Genomic DNA, 6,000 nt, shown 5'->3' with positions numbered 1-6,000 from the left:
TTGACTTGACTTGACACAACCTGTGACTTGACTTGACTTGACTTGACTTGACTTGACTTGACTTGACTTGCCCAAGAAAAAATGACTTGGGACTTACTTGAGACTTGAAGGTTAAGACTTGAGACTTACTTGAGACTTGCACATGTGTGACTTGGTCCCATCTCTGGTATAAAGTCTGAAGCTGCTCCATAGACAATGAATGGGAGGCTCATTCTGTGGAGCTACAGAATATGTGTTTCCTGTTTTATACTTAAATGAGCTTTATTCTATTGTAGTACTCTCAATTCTGAAAATGTAAAGAAAATGTACCCATATACTCAGACCAATTCATTGTCTATAGAGCAGCTCCAGACTTTATACCCTATGACATCACAAATTTGAGTTTTAGAAATCTAGATTTTGGATTTGGGAGAGAGTTATTCATGTAAACAATATGGTTGGCATGTCTTAGACCAAAGGAATAACATGTTTGAATTTTGAAAATGGGCGTAGTTCCCCTTTAAGAGAACCTGTAACGACAAAGAGCTTCAAATTCTAATTAATTTTAGGCAAAATAATCAAATACCAATCTAACTCTAATTATCCTCTGGACATGTTTCATATCTCTTTGTCTCTGAGCTAAGTACCAAACCAGTCTCGTTTTTAAACCTATTTATTTTATCATCCTTCCTTTAATTTTGCCATATTTTACATTTCTTTTGCACTTTTTTTATATCTAGATGTGTTTTCCCCTGTCATTGGTGTGTATTTATGGAGGCTAATAGGAACTGAATAAACATGCTTTTTGCATCACTAACTAAATTCACATCCATTCCATTGGCAGAAATCTGTGATGAATATCTGAAAACTTGGCAAACAAAACTTAAAACTATCTGCATGGTTTGATACCACTGGAGGTAGGTCAGAAACATGTTTCTTGTTAAATGGTTGATTTAACAGTTTAAGTCAGTGGTTCCCAACTGGTGGGTCACACAGGTCCAAGCGACTTGCAAATGTGTCAAGTTCGTAAGAAAATTCATTTTCAAGTACAGTGAATTTCTGGCACAGAGCTTTTATTTTGAAGTGCTGTTTCCTTCTGCAGAGTGAGTGACTAACGGACAGCTACTTGACATAGACAGCCAACTAGCCCGAGGAGATGGCCAAATGCAAGTATGACGATGAATGTATTAAACTGTGTGGATCTTGAACTAATGACTAAGGATAAGTCTGGCGAGGTGGCTGGACCAGTTGGGAACCACTGGTTTCAGTTACATGTTTTGGATTTGTGTTTGCAAAAAATCTATTTCGATACATAGACAATGCTGAGAAAGGGGGGGACAAAGAGCTTTTGGGTCCTACTGCAAATGGTTGGCGTTTAGGATGACTTTTCCTACGTCATTACTCAAAGACCTGTAGCTGAATCCAACAGTAACACAATATATCCCATGCTTGATTAAATACAAAAGTTTGATTGGAATGGACTTTTGTTCTCTTCCAAGTAAAGCTCGCTTTCTCCCATCAGCACTGCAGACTTCATTAGTGATGCCTTCCATGTTGTGTATTGCACTAGGCAGTATTAGCATGTTGGAAGGGTATCCAGTTGTTTAAAACTAGGAATGACCTTGTTCAAAATGCTGAGTGGATTAAAATCTCTGATCCAATTTATTAGCATTTCATTTAGCATTTTAAATCCTTTGTTGCCAGCTGCAGAAAACAAGGTTGATGGTAAAAATCTGTGTAACATAGATCCTATTAAAATACAATGTCAGCTAATATTCAAACAAACCTTTGTCTTTCCCAGAGGCACAGCTGTCCTGTTGACCTTGACTGTAATGAGTACTCTGCAGGCAGGGCAGTATGAAGCTGACTTTAAGTTGCTGGAAGGCAGAAATGCTTTGCAAGGAACTTCCTCTGGTGTCTCTTGGCATTTTAATATGGCTTTCACTTACTGTCATCTTTAGGTTGGCAGAACAGAAAATAATTAAATAAGTAAAACATCAGGGGAGGACATGTGAATGCTGCTGTGCATAGTGAGCAAAGGAGCTCAGTTGGAAGTGTATGATGTTTTGGATCTGTATAAGAGAGTATATGTGAAAAAATTATGACTTTATTTAGAATACACCTGGTCTAGTGGAGCCAGCCTCAGCACTATGTCAGTGCTCGAGAATTGTCTGGAAGCACCCATTATCATTCTGCTATAAGTGGACAAAATGCTCTGCCTGGCTTGTTTATATTCCTTTAAACCAATCACAATCGTCTTTAGTGGTGCTAAATCCAGGATGCACCAAAGGGCACTTTCAAAATAGTGTCTGTGTCTGTGGGGGAATTGTTTTGGTGGAACATTTGTACATGGGGAGGTGAGCACTGTCATTAAAATGGCGAATATTTTTTACCAAAGAAAACACCACAAAAACCAGACATATGTTCACTGTGTGATTTCACTTTAAGTGATTAAATAGACAAGCATAAGTTGATAATTGGTGTTGTAGAGTTGAAGCCTGACTGTACTTTAGCTCTGGAGGAGCTCACTGGACTTTTAAAACCACAGATGATTTGCTGGCTGTATGTGGCTCTTGCAAAACATTATTACAACAATATCACAGAAGCTCGTCTGAAGTGGAACGGATCAGTGCATTGGTGAAGTCGATGTCACTGTGGCAAATCAACTCCAACTGGCCGTGTAAGAAAAAAGGATCAGCATTGGGAATAAGAGTACTGCAAGACGGAACCTGAGCTTTTCTAAGGTGTGCTCAGAATTTGTTTATTCATTATAGATCGTTACAACAATTACTGAAATATAAAAACAGGCATGCCTTATTGCACAATCCAAAATCTTCATCAAAACTTGTTTGGGCACCCCTGGTCATAATTTATTTTACTATGAATAGTTAAGTGAGTACAAGATAATCTGATCTCAACAAGGAATGAAGTTAAAGATGAAACATGCTTTTCAACATTTTCAGCAAGATTACTGTAATTTTTAAGTTAAAAAATGAGAGGAAGAAGCTAAAAGACACATCCCTGTACCTTTGTGGTTTTGTCACTGATTCTTGAGCTGCAGACCTTGCATACTGCTGTTCTCTTCTCACTACCTTCATAGACAACATAATCCATATCCAAATTGTATTATTTTTGGACTAGCCCCCTCTATGATAGCTGCCTCATCTTGGCCTCTGCTGATCTCCTGCGTCCTAGATTGTCAGGTTTGCCTGCATTGCACTTATGACATCTAGTCATTGATAAACCAAACGTAACTTCTCAATCACTAGAAACATTCAAATATTAAAAGAAAAAGTCAAGTCCATTCAAGTCATCTTTTTTAATTGTGAGTCAAGTTTCAAGTGTGAATACCAAGTCAGAGTTTCATCTTTTTTCGTTATGTTGTGTTCACACCTATGGTTCACACCAACAAGATGCAAATTGACCTATGGCTAAGCCCCGCCTTCAAACGCAATGAGCCAATCACAGTGCGTATAGCCATTCCATACTCTCGGACATTCTCTGCCTGGACGTTCATTGAAATGCATTACAGAAAGTCAGTTTTGTTTGGTTTTATGAGCTTTTTCGGAGATTTGAAGTTTAAAAATGGTCAAATGGTGTGCATGGGGTACATGCAACTCCGACACAAGGTATCCTGAGAGGCTGGGCGACAGGGTATATTTTTTACCCTTTCTTAAACCACATCTCAACCAAGAAAAGTGTCTCCTTTGGATAAAAGTGTGCGGTAGACCACAACATCAACTCAACGTGAATAAGATTAACAAGGATGTCTACATCTGTTTTAAGGTAAGTCAACATTGTGTTTGAGGCAACATATTGTCACTTTACTGGAAAAAAATATAAAGTTATCTCTAACATCTCTAGCTAACGTTAGCTATAGTTAGCCTAATGTTAGCTCCTAGCTGCGTTGTTCATCATGTCACCTTGTTTGCTGGGAGTTCATTAGCCTATTTTGTTCTAGTTTTGTACTTTGGTGATCGTACATCATTGTTAGCTGTTGTCCAGAGGGCTCTAGTTAAGCTAACGTTAACTTCTGGAGCTTAGCTTCATTAACTTATCTGTAATCGCAGAGATAACAAAGGTTGGCAAACGTTATGCTGAATGATTCAGCACCAAACTAACGCAGAGACACTCTTGGTAAAGATGGTAAAAAGGCCGTTATCCTTTTCTCATATTCTGAGCCAAAAACCTTAACTTCAGTGGCAACGAGATGCGGTTTATCACGCTTACACTGGGACCTGTAAATTTTGGCTTGTAATTTAAGCTTTTCATCGACCTTCTCAACAATACAATGATTAATATATCCCTCCAATGCGCAGTTTAGGCCCTTTTGGTTACTTCTCAATGACATCTGATCAATATGTCTCTGTTACGTTTCTCTTTACAAGAAGCAAATGGAAACAATAACGCTGACAACCAATAAAGAAAGAACTCAAGGCGGAAGTGTGGCAGTCAAAAAAAAAAAGATTTATTTACAATCTTTGATTAAATAAGTGAACAAAAAATGAAGGTTTTGAAAAAGAGGAAGAGAGAGACAGACACACACAAAACAAACAAACAAACCTTCAAATCTATACACGTAACAGTCTCCAAAAATCATGCAAAATGCTGTGTACTGTGACACCTGCCATAGCGCCGGTCACTAAATGTTGATATTTTGTCCAAGTGAGTGGAAGGGGGCGTGGCTTAGCCATAGGTACATTTTCATGTCCCGTTACTCGCACAAGTTTGAATGCTAAAATATTTTGTGTTGACTTGCATCATACGTGCGTGAAATTACTGAATCGATGAATGAACTTTTGCTGATACGTCCTCGAAGTCATACATCCCTGGAGGATCTCAGTGCTTATTGGCTATCGTGCCGCAAATTGGTCACTGAAGTTTAGACTTTTCACCTCTCGTGAATAAGCATATGACACGATATTGCGCTACTAGCTTGATACATGCCGCTTTATTCAAGTCATTTGCGTTGCGTCCATCATGCGCCGCTGAATTTGGGTTTAATCGCATCTATACATTGACTTTACATGTAAGTCACTTGCATGAATTGTTTTATTCATGCCCCGTGTGAACACAACATTAGTCAAGCAAATGTAAAGTCCTCAAATTTGCAACTTGGGTTTTACTCAACTCAAGTCATATGACTATATTCCCCCAACTCCAATGAAAAAAGTATTTTTTGTGTCACTTTACACATACAAGTAGTGATTCCCTCAAGAGTCAAGGTACAGTCAACTTCAGACTGTGACAACAACAAGCTGAGGGAAATTTGGGAACTTGGGCGCTAAGAATGTTTAACCAAAATCAATGTTCAATCAGTTAGTGGATGATGAAAGCTTCCACTTTTGTTCTTTCTCCCTATTCAAACAATTCCAACTATAGAGCCAAAGTGTTTGTGTGAGAACTCTGATTTAGTTCTCCATTTATAGTATCCAATGGGACCTTGACCAAAATAACTGTAAAATGCCTCATTCTCAAAAAATGAAGCCCAGTAAATTTGAACTTAAGACAACAACCACATACTGTAAGGAAACATTGAAAGTATTTGCTTGCAATATTGCAGTCAAATGAATTCATGTGAAAATCTTTCAACTATATTTTACTTTACTCCAGTTTAGGCCTTAGTGTATGAGATTTTACTCACCTCAACTCTTTAAACATGCTTGACTCTGGGTAAGGTTTCTGTTCATCCACATAAGTTTAGTATAAAAGTAGACTATGACTAGGTTACAAATCCTTAAAGTCTGTCTTAAAACAAAAATAAGTGCCTCTGTGGACACTGAAAGAGCTCTGCCTGTCCATACTGACCATTAACAATTCCCTCTGTGTGTTTTCACTGTAAATGATGGGGGAGAAAATCTAAAGTCCAAAGTTTATCTGTTGCCAAAATGATGCTTCAGCTGTCCAAGTTAAACAAATCAAAGTCTTTTCACTATGAAATGTCCTTTTTTCTTACTGTTCATTTAAAGCAGATTCTTCAGAGGTTGTTGTCTTGATCTGGAAACAAGATAAACATGTCTT

At 38.0% G+C, this 6,000-nt stretch overlaps 1 protein-coding gene across 2 annotated transcripts in view; it reads right to left on the bottom strand.

Moving 5' to 3' along the window:
* The window catches only part of has3 (hyaluronan synthase 3), a 33,472-nt gene extending 27,684 nt beyond the window's left edge, over window positions 1–5,788 (bottom strand). For both annotated transcript variants that reach the window (XM_050073654.1, XM_050073657.1), the window contains exon 1: window positions 5,624–5,788. The gene's annotated coding sequence lies outside the window, so the exon portion shown is untranslated. The remainder of the gene's footprint in view (window positions 1–5,623) is intronic.
* Between the last annotated feature and the right edge of the window lie 212 nt (window positions 5,789–6,000).

The sequence above is a fragment of the Epinephelus moara genome, chromosome 20, assembly GCF_006386435.1.
Source record: "Epinephelus moara isolate mb chromosome 20, YSFRI_EMoa_1.0, whole genome shotgun sequence".
In the NCBI taxonomy this organism is placed as follows: Eukaryota; Metazoa; Chordata; class Actinopteri; order Perciformes; family Serranidae; genus Epinephelus; species Epinephelus moara.
The sequence above is the reverse complement of the archived record's forward strand: the minus strand, read 5'-3'. Positions and strand labels throughout refer to the sequence as shown.